Source organism: Uloborus diversus, chromosome 5 (assembly GCF_026930045.1).
Source record: "Uloborus diversus isolate 005 chromosome 5, Udiv.v.3.1, whole genome shotgun sequence".
In the NCBI taxonomy this organism is placed as follows: Eukaryota; Metazoa; Arthropoda; class Arachnida; order Araneae; family Uloboridae; genus Uloborus; species Uloborus diversus.
Window position 1 is genome coordinate 69,223,047 of NC_072735.1, and position 15,165 is coordinate 69,238,211.

The window sequence follows — 15,165 nt, forward strand, 5'->3', positions numbered from 1 at the left end:
TTAAAACTTGTAAAGAGTTAGATAGCATAGGAAAGAGTTATTGCTATAAGTTTTGTTGTTTCTACGAAAAAAAATTTGATTTTTCAACGTTAGTGCCTTTACTTTTTGAAAAAAATTCTTGATAATAAAATGTTCACCATATAAAAAAACATGAAAGATGCAGCACCTACTAGTTTGAAAAAAAAAAAAAAAAAAACGATTCAACATTGTGATTTTTTTTTTAATTTCTTTTATTTATTTTTTATTTTTTTTTTATTTTTATTATTTTTTTAAATTGTTAAAAAGGTATGATTCATATTATTTGGAGCATAGTCCAAACAATTTAGAGAGAAAACAAAAAGCAGAATTGTTCAATTAAAACTTCGATTTTGTATGTTGTTGCAGGAAAGTAAACTTGTTCAGTTTAGAATGAACGTTTTGCTTTATTCCGATAAATTTCTATAAATCGAGCAAGAAAATATTTTTCATGAGACATTCTGCATCAATTGTTAACCTAAACCACTTTAAAAGCTCTACGAAGATTGCCAATTTCTTATATAACAATCTTTGCATCAAATGCAAATTGCTTAAAACCGTTGAAGAAAACGAAAAGAAAAATGCTAATGGCTAACAATAAGTAAAAGTGCTCAAATTGATGGCTTGTTGATGAAATTCAAGGATAATTATGATCCGTTGAATTTCTCGGTACTTTGCATGTTAACCTGTCGTAAATGACTAGCTTCTAATGAGACCAGACTGAGTCGTGAAACCTTCATTAAGGTAACATAAAAGTTTATGATAAAAACTCGAGTCCATTACTAGCTCAATAGCTGCTCGCAGGCGTTTAGAGTTTGGTCTCTAACACTTTCAGGGCTGAAACAATGATTTTTATTATCCTTTAATTATTGAGATAACAGAACTTTTTTAAAAGCCATTGTTATTACAACTAAATGTGGAAAATGATGTATTTTTCATTCATGCTTTACGGAGTGCAACTCTGTTCTGTGACTTATGTAGATAAATGAGTAGGTATAGTTTTGTGAAGAAAGTGCAGCTCTAGTAATAAAATTACGGAAGATGACGTAAAAGTATATATTAATCGCAATTGCTTTGTTTACGGAAAGGTTTTTGTTTTTAGCCTACTTTCCCAAAATACTGAAAGAAAGAAGAAAAAATTATGACAGATAGCGTAATGCATCTTTTAAATGTCGCTAAAAAATGGAAAAATATGCAAAAATGAAAATTGGAAAGTATGGTTTTGATTCGGGGAAAAACTCTGTGTCTCTTTGTCCCCTCCTTCTCCCTTATCCCATTTGAAAGAATAGTAAGATTAGAACAACCTTTTTTATGCTCGAAAGATCTCGGCGACAACACCTCATTCCCATATTTCACGTTTTGATTTGAACAAATTTTCGTGCAATTGTGGTTCAAAATACCGTAACATTAGCGTTTACAGAAAAATTAAGGCCGATATAGTCCCTTTTTGGCACCATAAAACTGACTAGATTCTGAACATATTCTCAATTTTGGGTTTCAAGAGATAGAAAAAGTCATCAATGAAAATGGAAGTACCATATTTCGTATATATACTTAATATGCATTAGAGATCAATATGACTATATGCAAATGAAATGAATTCAAAGCGCAAATATTTTGACTGGGGCTGCGAAGTTCGTGAGAAAACGACCAACTCCCGAGTCCGACTCATGTACCGCAAAACCAGCCCAACTCCGACACTGATGCAGCCTCGGAAGAATAATGACCGACTCTGACGCTTTCGAATCCCAACTCCGACTCCTTCACCCCAAACAGTCTGACTCCGAATCCGCATCCCTGAGTTTTACTGTAAAGAAATGATCGTTGATAGGATTTGCACTTATTTTTATTCTTAGGTTTTAATTTATTTCTTACGTTTTTGGCAACGGAAAATAAAGAAAATACGGAACACTTTGGTTTTTAACAAAAAGACAGAAGTGTGCAGATTATTATTATTTTTTTTTTGTATAAAATGAAGTTATTTTAATGTGTTTTTATGTTTTTATCAATTCATTTTTTCGAAGCAATAGAAGAATTTTTTAATGGTAAGAAATTACATTATCTGCATTGTTTAAAAAGCGCTACTACTTTATTTGTTCGTTTATTTTTATTTTTTACGTGCCTATTTCATCGTATGGAGAGGCACATTTTGTTTTTCGAAATCAATTTTATATGCTAGAGTAGTATGTTTGACATATTATGCAGTCTATTGATTAGATACTAGAAAGTCGATGTTGGTTTACGGGAAAGAAGGCCCGTTTAGCTCTGAACTGAACTTCTGGTTAAATTATCTTATTGCAAAAAAGTGCTAGTTATGCTGGAAAAAACTTACCTTATGAAAAAAAGTTGCTTTGAGATAACTTCCCTTTTTCACGCTTTGCCTAAAAAGAAGAAACACAATTATATGCGATTTTAATGACACTTATCTCTTGCTGTGCAGAAAAAAGATTTTTCAAATTAGAGTATGACGCAATAAAAAACGATGGTTTAAGTGGTGAAAAATACTATAACCTTACTATTATGAAACAGGAAAATAAAGTAATAGCATGTGTGACGTCGTTTAGTCATTCATTTCGAAAATCACTAAAATATTTTTTTTTTTTTTTTAAATTACAGGTTCAAATATATTGCTTTAGGATTAAGCATAATTTTTTTTTTCCTCAGCCAAGGGAAGGGATAATATACTAAACATAGGTAACATTTTCAGAATTAAAAGGAAAAATGTAAATTATATACACACATTACAGTCGAACTCGCTTATAAGAAGCTCCGATTTAACGAGAACATAGATTTAGCGTGGAAATTAGAAAGATTGAGTTAGTACAAGAGCGAGGTTCAGTCTATGAGAGCATAACTAACTTTTAACAAGCAAATTCCGCAAATTCCGCTTAAAGCGAGCAATATTTTTTTTTATTCATATAATTTCCACTGATTCTAGCTGAGCTTATCCCCTCTCGGAAAAATTATTTTGTGAATCCAAAGTCAACCGAAAGTTGGCGACAAGTCATGAATCTTAAGAACAACTACGACGGCCCTTGTTTTTAGTTTGTGGTGTCAAGAAGCATTTGAAAGTTATATAAAAGTTCACGCCAATGTTATCACTTGCGGAGGATATGGTAGTTGGAATTTAAACTAATACAAGCTGTGGGTTGTATACAGCACCTTTTAGGGTCGAATTTTGTAGCACTCCCCCCCCCCCCCCTTAAAGATGCCATTTGGTTCTCTTATGGCACCCTTATGGGTACCAGTTGGCTCCGTATGATACCCCTATGGCTCCCTTAAAGGTGACGTAGATTGCCAAATGGCACCCTTAAGGGAGTCATAGAAATACCATGAGGCTATACTAACGTTTCACTTTAAAAGGGATCATACGCAACCCGCAGTTTTAACAGTATACAAAAAAAAAAAAAAAGAAAGCAACGAAGGTAATGAAAAATTAAAAGAAATAAGTTGAATCTAAAGAATCCTAAACAGACTCAGTGCAAACTTTTTGTAAGCCTGGGGTGCAAATGATGATGTTTTTTGGACCATGAGTATTTCTCGAAAACAGTAACACAAGGAAGAGGCAATAAGAAAGTTCAAAGCAAATAGCCCACTTCTTTGGTACTGTCCAGAAATAAAAACGCAAAGTAAGTACGAATAAATTTTTGTAATTTTTTCACGGACTCGCTTTTTATGAGCACTCTGTTAAAACGAGCAAGTATTGAATCCTTTCGGACTCGCTATAAGCAAGTTCGACAGCAAAACTATATTTTTTCCCATATTCATTCGACGAAAACCGCTGATTGTATAGATGGGGTAAAGAGTAAAGACTGTATGCAAAAAAGTTGGGGTCAAGGCTGTAAACATAAAATTGGGAGTAAAAGCGGTATATACAAAAGTATGAGTAAAGGCTGCATGTCCAAAAGTGGACGTATCTACAGAAGTGGTAGTAAAGGCTGTCTATACAACACCAGTTAAGAATAAAAATCTGTAAACACAAAAATGGAAGCAAAAGCTGCCTAATCGAGATAAGTATTTGATTGGTGTACACAAAAATAGAAGTAAAAGCTACATAATCGAGAAGAATAAAATCTGTATTCACAGAAATGGAAGTGAAAGCTGCATAATCGAGATGAGTAAAGGCTGTATACACAAAAATGAAAGTAAAAGCTGCCTAATCGAAAGTGGAAGCAAAGGTTGTGTAAACAAAAATTGAAGTAAAAACTGTTTAGTACCTAAAAGTAGAAGTAAAGGCAGTATACATAAAAATGGTAGGTACAGGTGTATACCCAAAAGGAGGATACAATGCTGTAAGCCACTTTAGCGTATTTTGCCAAAAAAGTAAACTCAAAATACGCTAAAGTGGGAGTAAAGACAGTTTATACAAAATAAGACTAAAAATTTTATTCATAAATGAGGGAATACAGACTCTATCCACAAAAGCTGCACGAATTAAAACAAATAATTTAAATTCATGCAGAAATATTTCATAATTCGCTACTGATAACCCACAAAGAATTTTACCTTTATTTATCAGATCTTCCCTAGGTGTTTCGCGAATATAATCCTACAAATACCAGTTCAAAAATCTTTTATATTTTCCAGACAATTTCCGTTGAAATTTGACACAAGTGTTCTCAGCTTTGCTCTTTCTTTTATCCATTTACCATTTTCGCTGACTGTGACAAACTAAGAGACGAAATTAAGAGCTCTGCAGACTTTTCTATCGTCACTCGGTGACATTTTTAACTCTTCTTTTTTATCTTTCAAAGATAAAATGTCATTAAGGGATTCTGAGTGACATAAAAGGAAGATAAAGCCTGACTTTCATGGAAAGAAATAACAGTGCTCTTTCTCTTTCGCAGTTAACCTTCTAAAATGTTCGATGGTGTTAGAACAAAGGAGAGAAAGCAATGGGAAATATAAGGTGATAGGAGCGACAGAACAATTTAAAAGATTCATCTTGACATAATACTTATAGCTTAATTAGTATAACTTAACATGCTTAGACTTTTATGAGATAATAATAATAAAAATATTAATACAATAATAGTAATAATAATAATAATAATAATAATAATAAAATTATAATCATTACATTTACATAGACCGAAATCAGCTGTTAATTCATGATTTTAATTTCATACAATATTGTTGATTAACATCGGGCAAGTTCAACGCATTGCAATTGCTTACATTATATAAAAAAAAATAGTCTTGAAATAAATTGAATATACTGACATAAGAGGGGTAAAAACAGGGACTTAAAAAGTAAATTAAAAAAAAAGATATTATTTTTCTCACTCCTATTTCTCCAGTAATAAGATAATAATAAGAAGACGGAGTGCATACTCAAGTCAGTTGGTAAGAAATTAGTTTTCTAAAATTCCTGTTTTTCTAAATAAATGCATGATATTACATCTTTTTCATTGACAATAATTCTAATTGATGAAGATTACAATACAATGCTGTTGATTCGAAGGACAAACAAAACAATCAATATCGAATGCTGTCATTTATGAGAAAAACTTTCAACCAATAATTGCAAAAACTTTGAAAGAATGATAAAATAAAATACTGCTGCGTATTAAAATATAGATGGGAACATTTCGTAATATATAATTACGGTTATCACACTTATTTATAATATGTTAAAAGGACTAGATATATACTTCGTTAAGATTGAAATAATTCTGGAGTGCGACTTCTGTAGAGCTGATGCGAAATGATGTTGAAAAGAGTTTTACACAAGATATGGTCCACAGAAATCTCAAGAACGGTTTAATGCAGAGTTTATGGGAATTTGACCAGATATTGTCAATTTTAACTATCACCAGGCTTGGCATCTCATTCTTGGTATCATGTTAAGTGATCACGAAATGCTTGCCCATTTATCAACATCTAATATTATTTCTGTTTGGTGTTGAAATTTCACCTTCATTTAGATGAATGAAATATCTTTCAAAAAGATAGAAAGAAGAAAAATCAAAGGATAAAGACGAAGCTAATAATATTGTACTGTAGCTATGAAAAGAATTGGTAATCTAAAATAATGATAGTAACATACGCGCATTTAGTAGAAATTGCACGTGGCATAAGTAAAACAATGTGGAAAGAAAAATGATTGTACTTTTTAGTTTCCTGGGATAGGCAGCTCTCTTTCACACAGACACCCAGAGCTCAATTTTTCCAGCGAATGCATAAACCCAGTAAAACCCATGACCCGTGGGACAAATCCGGCCCGCGAAGCTAATTCGAGTGGACCATTGCTTTGTTCAATGTTTTAATGAAACAAATCGAAAAGCATGATTAGTGACAATGTCACAAATTTGGACCTAAATGTACAGAAATTTGTTTGTGAATTTTCTAAGATAAACATCGAGTAATGATAACAGCAATTATTGGTTTGTGATATTCTTTCCTCTTGCATATTTCTCTTAGAAAATAAATAAATATTTTGAAATTTTATATGCGTTCTGGCCCGCGAGAATTATTTTAATATGAGGTGCGGCCCTCAGGCACAAAAGATAGGACACCACTGCATACCACGAAAGATGACACCATTGCAGAGTATATTTCTGTGTTTATTTATTTATTTATTTTCCTGGTTCATACTCCAGCTCTTTCATTAAGAATCACGCAACTGCTGCACAGCCCCCTGAAACAGGCTCTCACTGTCAGAAGGATGGATGTCCCTGCAGAGGCATCAATCCTCGGATACAACACCACCGCTCCACACTGACCCCCTCCCCCACCGCAATCCACATCCACAATAAATGAGTTCTTTCGCCTATCTCAAACAAGCTGCTTAAGATAATGGTTAAGTGAGCTATTTAGTTACGCAGTTTACATGATTAGCTCCGAAGGTAGGAATCTTACTACTTGCTGTTGGGCGTTGACCAACCTACACCATCTCTGGTGCTTATTTTCTTAAGTGGCTTGCCAACTGGAAATTTTTGCGATCGCATATTTTCCAAGGAATTAAAAACAATTCATGCCTGCAACCGGGGCCTCGAGGTTGTTTGATTTGAGAACTGCACTGGACACTCTGCAATTGATAAAATTGTAGATGATGTAAGAAGAAATCGTCACGATTGGAAATTATAAATGATTATGATTGATGAAGGTTTTTATTGTTTATTTTCAGCGTAATAGCAGGTGAGACTGTGGAAACACGCGTAAGTTTGAAAGTCAATGTCAGCTTCGCTAAACATTTTATTTTATTTTAAGAAAAGAAAAAATCCAATTACTGGCAAACAATGTTATAAACTGCATTGGCCACGAATAAACACTCGTAGCTTGTTCCGAATGTCTTTAATTTATTATAAAATTGTCAAAGGTTTTGAAAAAGCATCTTTATATCCCTTCTATTCTTCTTTTGTAAAAGTTTAAGTTTAAGAACTTCTAATTGATTAAGATATAAATAAATACAATCGTTTAAAGAAAAACTTTAACATATAACAACGATTTAAAAAAAGGCACACATTCCCAAAAATGTGCAGATACGTACTTGGAGATGGTAAGAAATTCTCCTAAAAGATGCATGCTTAATGTTACATTCACTAGTCAACATCTTTTTGCATGCACGGTTCCTTGTTTCCTCGAAACACGTTTCATTGCGAATTTGAGATCTATTAACGCATGTTTTTGAAAAATCTGAAGAGAAGTTTATATTTAGTCAAAAATAGAGGCAAAAATTATTCGACAGACAAATGCTTAATATACGAGGGAAAACAACTCAACAGAAGTTGCCATATGCCATTAACATCTTTCGAAACTTAATGAATTAATGTAAAGGAAGTGAATGAACGAATGATTTTCACAGTATTAGTCAAACGCAGAAAATAAGTTTGAAGAGACAAATTTTTTTATTGTACTTTGTATTACTGTACTTCTTTACCCAATGTTTTTGCCTTTATTTTTCACATCCTTGATTCAAAAACCGTGAGTAGGTAGGCATCATGGGTGAAAAAACAAAATCATGGAGAAAGATGAATTATTACGTAATACTGTAAAAGCACTTATTTTCATGAAAATAAAGATATCTGTGATTTCGCGAGCTAAAATTTTCGCAAATTTCCTATGAACTGAACCGGAAGTAGATTCTATATATAAAGTGAAATATTTTGCGAGGCTAAAATTTTTGCGACAACGAAGGTCTAGCAAAAATTAAAGCTTTGCAAAATAAATAATTTTACAGTAATCAGAACACAATAAAATGGTAAATAGCACAATGGACACAAGTAAAATGGACTTTTTTTTCTCTTTGATAAAAGGTCGGTTTGAATAATGGAAATATAATATCATTATTAGTTAATTATAATAGTAGTTAATTATCGAGTCAACGAAGATAGAGTTATATAATTATTACACAAAAAGTCATTTCTTAAAATTAATATCATATTGACTTCAACTTCTATTACAACAAAATAAGAAAGAAAGAAAAAAATCTTTCAATCGAAACCATAGACGCTAAAATTTTTGGTCTTGTATATGTTCTTTGTAAAACATGTAATATTTATCATCAACCACGTCCAGCACAAAACTCCCAGAAGAATCTTCGCAAATTCTTTGGGATAAAACATGTACCCTTTCGCCGAAAATGCCGCAGAACTCCGTCTGATATTGACAGTGGCATGATATGTTGTGGCTCACAGCGGTCGGTACGACGGGTTCCTCTTTAATCACAACTCCTTCGGGTTTTTCTTACTTTTCCATTCAGGTCTTGGGCAAGCATTCTGATGTAGAGGGAAAAAACGCTGTTCTGGAGATCCGACGCACATCCTTTATGGATGACATTTAGGGAAAAGTACATTCAAGGGGATAATAGATGGAAAAATTATTCAAAAATCCTGAGAAAAGGGTTACCAAAAAAGCAAAATATTTTATCATTTTTCATGTTTCTGAGGATAATGTAGGAACTTCTCTACAATAAATATGGTGCTGTTTTTCATGGCATGCGAGAGTAAAAATGAAATTAATTTTCATTAATCATAGTTATTATAGAGTCGAACAAAATTTTCGATGTTTCTTTCAAAATCCTACAAAAGTTTTAAGTGTAAAATTGGATTGATGGAGAAATTATTCAAAAATGAGAAACTCGATATCAAAATAAATAAATAAATAAATAAAATAAAAAGCAAAATATTTTACCATTATTTTTCATGTTTCTGACGGCAATGTAGGAATTTCTCTATAATAAGTATGGTGCTGTTTTTCATGTCATGCGAGAGCAAAAGAAATGAAATTAATTTTAATTAATCATAGTTATCATATAGTCGAAAAAAATTTTGAGGCTTCTTTTAACATCTTATAAAGTTTCTAATGTGATTAAAATCGGGTTGATGGCGAAATGACTCAAAAAAGAGCCAAATATTTTATGAATTTTCATGTTTCTGAAGATAATGTAGAAATTTCTCTCTTGTAAATTTGGTGCTGTTTTTTATGGCATGCGAGAATAGAAGAAATGAAATTAATCACTGCGATTATATAGTCGAATAAAATTTTCGATGTTTTTTAAAAATTCTATAAAGTTTTAAATGCGATTAAAATCGGACTGAAAGAGAAAGGATTTAAAAATATAAAAACGTGTTACTAAAAAAATAACAAATATTTTATCCTTTTCCATGTGTCTGACTATAATGTAGGGAGTTCTTCATCATAAACATAGTGTTGTTTTTCATGGCATGCAAGAGTGTAACAAATAAAATTAATTTTAATTATTTAGTGAATAAATATAGTTGAACAAAATTTTTGATGTTGCATCAATTCCTATTAACGTTATTAAATTTCAAATTTATGTTAAAATCTTTTTGGTGGAAAAATGGCTTAAAATCCATAGAGATGGGTTTTCGAAATAGCACACTATTTTATCATTTCTTATATTTCAAGGTTATAATTAGGAACTTTCTCATCATATTAAGCAAGAGAAATTTTAAGAAATGAAGTTGATTTTAATTAGATAGTGACATAGATAACATTCATATAATTGAAAGAATTTTTTTAAATATTTTTCTTCGATTTCTTTTTATGTTAAAAGTTTAAAATATTGTTAAAATCTTTTTAGGTGGGAAAAATGTTTAAAAGTGATGTAAAAATGGAAAAGTACTGAAAAAATGGGAGGGGGGGGGGAGCCTAAGGAGAGTAAGCGACGGTTCTGATTATACGGGAACACATATGCGAGTATGCAATTTCAATTTTTTGCTGCATTTGACGTTAATGCATATAATAACAAAAAAAAAAAAAGAAAAACGTTCAAAATTAACTGCATATTGTTACGTGTTTCCTTTTCCCTCACTTTAGCTTTTTTTTTAGTATAAAAGTATGATTACAAAAGAAATTTTTTCTCAAGTCACCGAATTTTATGTGCATACCTTTTTTGTGCATTTTATTGTTTTATATATATATATATATATATATATATATATATATATATATATATATATATATATATATATATATATATATATATATATATATATATATATATATATATATATATATATATATTTACTTCCAAAGGAAAAAAACACAAAGCCATTTCGTGATATTATTCAGATGAGAAAACTAAAAGTTTTCCTGCGTGAAGAAAAAATTTTGAGTGCCCATTTTTTAATTTATAGTGCATAGTTTAGGAATTTTTAGTGCATATTTTGATAATTTTAATATACATATAATCCGGATTCTCATAAATATGATGCTTTTTTCACATAAAAAGATATTAATTGTAATTAATTAGCTTAAAAATATTTATGCGTCATTCATATAGTTAAACATAAGTTTTTATGTTTCCTCAGTTGCTAACTATGTTATAAAATTTTAAATGTTATTAAAATATTTTTTGAAAGTTCTGATTAAATGGTTGCTTAAAAAGCAAAATATTTTATCATTTTTCATGATTCTTAAGATAGAGTAAGTCCGGAGATCTTGCCCCGTCTGATAAATTTCCCCACTAACTGTATTTCACGATTGTAACAACAGAGTTTTTTAACGCTTGATCTAAGATTTTACTTTTAAGAACTTTTGTTTAATTAACTAGCGTTCAAATATTATGTTCAATTATCGGTTTGTACAGTAAAAGAGTATCATAAAGAAGGCTGTTACTATTAATCGCAGCCATATTGGCTTGCTGTTTGAACAAGAGGTGGTGGGGCAATTAATCTTGCCAAAAAGGTAATATGCCTCACCTGAATGAAGACCTAAATGACGTCGACTGTAGATTGGATAAAATGTATAGACTGCTTAGGATGGTTGCATGAAACGTGCAAAATGTATAATAAGAGATGTAATGGCTGTGGCAAGATTGAAAAGCAAAATTTATTAAAAACCACAAGTAATGTGCTTATTGCAGTTTAGAATTAAATTGATTTTGATTTTTCATTTAGTTGCCCACATTATAATTTGTATTTGTTTCAACTAATTTAGTCAATTAATACACTTTCTTACTAACAGCAGCAAATTTTGCAATGCTGGTCTAATGGGGCATTTTACCTGGTGTAGTGGGGCAAATTGTCTGACTGTCAAGGTAATATGCCCCAAAGCTGCATTTTTTTTTAAATAAAAACTTTTATTCGTAGTTTTTGGTCACGATAAATTTTACACAGCATCTGTACCTACATTAAGAGAGGCGGGAGGTATTATCTTTTAATTTTCGTTAACATATTTTTTTTAAGTTTCTGCGTAGGTGGGGCAAGATCGCTGGACTTACTCTAGTATATGTTTAATATGGATTTCTGCTTGTTCGAATTTGTGGAGACCGACTCTGGTTTGATCAAGCAAAAGTTTAGATAATGGGTCAAAAAAAGTTCTGGAATGCTTCTGACGCATAAAAATGGTTGAAACATATACTTTAAATTCAGTAAATGTTTACTTTAATCGAATATTATATCAAAATTGTCTTTTAGTCTTCATCTCAAATCTTTATTCCCGGGCTTGGACAGCTTTCGATTTTGTTTGTTGTGTCACAAATGATTCAGAAATAATGGAATGATTATACTTGGAGAATTGGAAAGTTCGGTTGCTAGGAGCTCTAACAACCGAAGCTCTACTATGCTTATTTAAATCAGATCTTGAATTTCGAATTCATTCCTGGTTCAATTCTGTTTGATTGTAAAAGGGTTCATTCGCGAGGGTTGTTCTCCTTGAGGTATTTTTAATTATCTTAAACAAGAGAAACCAAATACCCACACCTTCATTCCACGTCAAAACCATTTTAAATCGTAGCCGCTTTAAAAGCAATTAACGAGTTCACAGCTAATGATGTCGGCTCGCAGAATAAGCGAGAGAGCTTTTCCTTCATTAAGCTTCTGCGCGAGACTCTATCCTCCCTCTTTGAAATCCACCTGCCCGCCCCCTTTCATCCACAATGTATTAAAAGACGATTATGTTTCTATAAAGTCAGTCTCTGTGCTTCTACTAGAGCCTGCCACACCAGAGTCGTCCATCATAGAGCAGGCGGCCTCTCTTGTTCCGAGGATTTCTCGTTCCTTTGGAATTAGTGGTTGATTTTGAGCCTTGGAGGGATCACCCATCCCTAGAAGCAGGATTTATTTGGAGTGAAGGGGTTGGCACCCACGGGAGCTCGAAATGCGTGATTGGTGTCAAGAGACGAAGAGCAAATGTAAAAATAATAGACTGAACACATTGATTTTTTCCTTTTTTTAATGCAGAACTTAAAATGATGCAGAAAAAAACATGGCGCGGAGTCGGAGGAAAAATGAAACACTTCGGGAATTTTAGAGACTTTAACTTCGACTTCTCTACCCCAAAATCAGTTCGACTCCGAATACGACTCCGCAAGCACTGGCAGAGTTGCGAACTTACGTAAAAATGACCGACTCCGACACTTGAAAATTTAAACCTTTAACACTCCGACTCCGCAGACCTCGAAAAAACCATAGCTTGGAGGCCAATTTGTTGTTGTTAAACATTTTCTACCACGAAATGAATAATCGCACCGAATAATGAAGCTTATCTTCTCAGGATCGAAAATGCGTCTTTTTTGTTTTTTTGATTGACATCATTAATTTGCTGGTATGAAACTTTCCTGATAGCACAACGTGTCACGGCTAAGTCACAGTGACTCTACTGCGAGTCACAAGCGTCACAGTCACAAAATGACTGAATTGTCACATTGTTACACATTTGCAACATTTTTCATGTGTCTTCACTACAATGTCATTGTAGCAATGGAATTCTGACCGGTCACTATGTAACGTTCAGGAGACGTTTTTTTTAACTGACTAACAAAAGAGATTAATTTAATGCAAAAAAAAGAGATTACTTTCATTAAAGAAGCCCAAATGACTAAGCTATCAAAAATAAATAAAAGAAGGCAACCCTCAACTTAAAGTAATTATAGCAAGATAAAATCATGACTCTGATACCAAAGTTCCAAATTTTTGTTCATATCCAAAGAAATTGATGTAGCAAATTCTACGGATGAAGACCTGTTTCAAGAGTGTACTTTGTTGTACAATGAACTTGGTCTTAAGGCAGTAAATGAGCAGCAGCATAATATACAATTTGATAAAACCTCGTTTATTCGGCCCGCATTTATCCGGATGAAATTTGCAGAGTTAAAAAAAATACTTTCACTTAAATAACAATTCTAAATTATAATTGCAAGAACAGAACTATAAATGCACCAAATATTCGTTTTTTATTTTGATTAAATGTACAACTCCTGCATTAGTCGCACAATACATTGTAGTAATATAAGAAACAACATGATGTACAACACTGCAGTTGTACTGTAAATGATAAAGTGTTTGAAAGAAACGATCCTATGTAATTTTATTATAAAACAGCATTTTTTGCAGTTATGGAAGATAGGTCTGCTTATTATCCGGATTTTGTTTATCAGGATTACCTTCTGTCCCAGTTAAACTGCATAAATGAGGTTCTCCTGTACTACATTTCATAAGTTATTCTTTATGAAAAAACAGCTCAAGTTTTGTGTACACTGTAAACAAAGTGTGTAACCTTACTCCGTAAAAGCGGTGGCAGCTTAACTGCCTCCATAGCAATGGAGTAACTTAACTGATAAAACTGGTGTAACGCTCATACGTTACCACAGTTTTATTAGTTAAGTTACTCCATTGCTGGAAACTAGCCGCTGGAATAAGGTTACACAAAGCTGCCACCGTATTTACGGTGTAAGGTTGCATATCTTTTTTAGTGTAGTAAAACACAACATATATCTATTTTTTTAATTTGTTTTGTTTTACTTTTATTTTGTTAATTAATTAAATGCACATTGGTACATAAGTAATAAAAGTTTGAGCACATCGAAATATTCTCATCCATAAACACTTAAATCTTATTTCCCTCTATCACTTGTTCAACAGACAAGCATCTTGACAGAATGCAAATGAAATCTTTTAAAAGTATCTTCTGCCCATGCATTATTCCTTGGTTTTCGATTTCATAGGAGCCTGAGATAACATACCTTAATATTATTCCTCTTCAAAGTCTTCTCGCAAACTTTCCAAACTCGGCATCACTGAAGCCTTATTTTTTTTCTTCCCGCTTTTTTTGCCCCAGTCTTTCTGCCTGCATCAACTTTTTTTTACCCCACTGCTGTTTTCCACATTTTTCCGGAACAAGACGGGAAGAAGATCCTTTTTTTTCCTGTCTTTTTTTTTACTCCTTTTATTCTTCCATTTCTCCGTCGGACATATTGTTTTTATTATTATTTCTGCACAGTATCCTCAGAAAGAGAAGCCTCCTTTTTAGAGATCTTCTTAAAAACAACCGCCGAACCCGCATTGTACAGTTTTTATGAAAACGGAAAGATAATAATAAAAAGAACGCCAAAAAATCCCCAAAAACGTTGGTGTTACAGGGATTTTCAAACTTCGCTTTTATGTGTTCGTTTGATTCATTCCATCTGCCTTCAACTTTTCTTGCGGCTTTGTTCATAGATAAATAAAATATATAATAAAAACTTCCTCTGCTTTTTTCATTGTCTATTTTTTACCACGAACAGCCAGTTTGCTCCTCTTCTTTTAAAGAAGGATTTTCCTTCGCATCCCGAAAAGTCAATCGCTTATAAACGAAAGACGCAAGATTGTGGGCGTCTAACATTTTTAAGCTATAGAAACGAAATGACTCCACGTTTGTCGGAAAGTCGCTGAAAAATTGTTTCTTTCTTTCCATACACACCGG

At 32.4% G+C, this 15,165-nt stretch overlaps 1 long non-coding RNA gene across 2 annotated transcripts in view; it reads right to left on the reverse strand.

Moving 5' to 3' along the window:
• Positions 1–15,165, reverse strand: part of LOC129221996 (uncharacterized) — a 555,093-nt gene that overhangs the window by 201,355 nt on the left and 338,573 nt on the right. For both annotated transcript variants that reach the window (XR_008580560.1, XR_008580559.1), the window contains exon 4: positions 2,348–2,396. This is a non-coding gene — a long non-coding RNA (uncharacterized LOC129221996). The remainder of the gene's footprint in view (positions 1–2,347; positions 2,397–15,165) is intronic.